This window comes from Portunus trituberculatus, unplaced genomic scaffold (genome assembly GCF_017591435.1).
Source record: "Portunus trituberculatus isolate SZX2019 unplaced genomic scaffold, ASM1759143v1 PGA_scaffold_251__1_contigs__length_19565, whole genome shotgun sequence".
NCBI classification, from domain to species: Eukaryota; Metazoa; Arthropoda; class Malacostraca; order Decapoda; family Portunidae; genus Portunus; species Portunus trituberculatus.
In genome coordinates, this window is record NW_025541419.1 from 2,318 (window position 1) to 5,000 (window position 2,683).

Here is a 2,683-nt window from a genome sequence, read left to right on the forward strand (position 1 = left end):
GAGAGAGAGAGAGAGAGAGAGAGAGAGAGAGAGAGAGAGAGAGAGAGAGAGAGAGAGAGAGAGAGAGAGAGAGAGAGAGAGAGAGAGAGAGAGAGAGAGAGAGAGAGAGAGAGAGAGAGAGAGAGAGAGAGAGAGAGAGAGAGAGAGAGAGAGAGAGAGAGAGAGAGAGAGAGAGAGAGAGAGAGAGAGAGAGAGAGAGAGAGAGAGAGAGAGAGAGAGAGAGAGAGAGAGAGAGAGAGAGAGAGAGAGAGAGAGAGAGAGAGAGAGAGAGAGAGAGAGAGAGAGAGAGAGAGAGAGAGAGAGAGAGAGAGAGAGAGAGAGAGAGAGAGAGAGAGAGAGAGAGAGAGAGAGAGAGAGAGAGAGAGAGAGAGAGAGAGAGAGAGAGAGAGAGAGAGAGAGAGAGAGAGAGAGAGAGAGAGAGAGAGAGAGAGAGAGAGAGAGAGAGAGAGAGAGAGAGAGAGAGAGAGAGAGAGAGAGAGAGAGAGAGAGAGAGAGAGAGAGAGAGAGAGAGAGAGAGAGAGAGAGAGAGAGAGAGAGAGAGAGAGAGAGAGAGAGAGAGAGAGAGAGAGAGAGAGAGAGAGAGAGAGAGAGAGAGAGAGAGAGAGAGAGAGAGAGAGAGAGAGAGAGAGAGAGAGAGAGAGAGAGAGAGAGAGAGAGAGAGAGAGAGAGAGAGAGAGAGAGAGAGAGAGAGAGAGAGAGAGAGAGAGAGAGAGAGAGAGAGAGAGAGAGAGAGAGAGAGAGAGAGAGAGAGAGAGAGAGAGAGAGAGAGAGAGAGAGAGAGAGAGAGAGAGAGAGAGAGAGAGAGAGAGAGAGAGAGAGAGAGAGAGAGAGAGAGAGAGAGAGAGAGAGAGAGAGAGAGAGAGAGAGAGAGAGAGAGAGAGAGAGAGAGAGAGAGAGAGAGAGAGAGAGAGAGAGAGAGAGAGAGAGAGAGAGAGAGAGAGAGAGAGAGAGAGAGAGAGAGAGAGAGAGAGAGAGAGAGAGAGAGAGAGAGAGAGAGAGAGAGAGAGAGAGAGAGAGAGAGAGAGAGAGAGAGAGAGAGAGAGAGAGAGAGAGAGAGAGAGAGAGAGAGAGAGAGAGAGAGAGAGAGAGAGAGAGAGAGAGAGAGAGAGAGAGAGAGAGAGAGAGAGAGAGAGAGAGAGAGAGAGAGAGAGAGAGAGAGAGAGAGAGAGAGAGAGAGAGAGAGAGAGAGAGAGAGAGAGAGAGAGAGAGAGAGAGAGAGAGAGAGAGAGAGAGAGAGAGAGAGAGAGAGAGAGAGAGAGAGAGAGAGAGAGAGAGAGAGAGAGAGAGAGAGAGAGAGAGAGAGAGAGAGAGAGAGAGAGAGAGAGAGAGAGAGAGAGAGAGAGAGAGAGAGAGAGAGAGAGAGAGAGAGAGAGAGAGAGAGAGAGAGAGAGAGAGAGAGAGAGAGAGAGAGAGAGAGAGAGAGAGAGAGAGAGAGAGAGAGAGAGAGAGAGAGAGAGAGAGAGAGAGAGAGAGAGAGAGAGAGAGAGAGAGAGAGAGAGAGAGAGAGAGAGAGAGAGAGAGAGAGAGAGAGAGAGAGAGAGAGAGAGAGAGAGAGAGAGAGAGAGAGAGAGAGAGAGAGAGAGAGAGAGAGAGCAGAGAGTGAAGCACTTGCACTCACCTCTCACCTTCTCGCCCTCCAGAGACGCCACGTCCCACACAGGGAATACACCACCAGACCGACGGATCAGCCATGGTTTGGCTACCGTTGCCGTGTTGCTGCTAGGCAAAGTATGCTGCCTGGCTCCGCTACAAGAGGAACCCGACTCGGCGCAACAAGGACTTGCATAGGGCTGCATGCAGGAGGATGGTGGTAACCAGCAAGTGGGCCTTAAAAAAGTGGGAGGAAAGCCTGCGCCGGAAACTGTGTGGCACTGGCGTAGGAAACAAAACTTGGTGGTCCCTTGTTAAGGACAAACAGGAACTGGCCACCAAGAATCCATCCTCCCTCAGCAAGCAGGACGGTACTGTCGCCACCAGCAGTAAGGAGAGGGCACAGTTGCTGGCTTCCTTGTTTGCTGGAAAATGAAGGTGGGGAATCCACAGCAGCCACCGCCTCAGCTGGTCCAGCAATGTGAGAAGACTGTCACCATGGTGGAGGTGACGCATCAGCAGGTGAAGCGATTATTGCGGGGCTGGACACACAGAAAGCCACCGGCCCTGATGACATCAGCCCGCACCTGCTGAAGCGATGCTCCCAGGAACTGGCTGCCCTCTCACCCAAGTTCACAACTTGTGTACGGGAAAACGTCTGGCCTTCAGTGTGGAAGGAGGCTCGAGTAGTTCCTGCACACAAAAAGCTCCAGGACGGACCCAAAAAACTACAGACCCATATCCCTGTTGTCAGTGGTGGGTAAAGTGTTTGAGAGGGTCGTGGCAGAGGTGGTGTGTAGCCATCTCAAGGACAATGCCCTCCTCTCAGACCAACAGTTTGGGTTCAGACCTGGAAGGTCAACCTCCGACCTAATGATGCTTCTCACCAGGCAGTGGCAGGACGCCCTCGACGACGGCAAGGACACTATAGTGGTTGCTTTGGACATAGCTGGAGCTTTTGATAAAGTATGGCACAACGGATTACTAGAAAAGCTTCGTGCTAAAGGCATCCAGGGTGGCTTGCTACGACTCCTGGGAAATTACCTGCAGGACAGAAGCCTCAAGGTGGTTGTCAACGGGCAAACATCTGAGT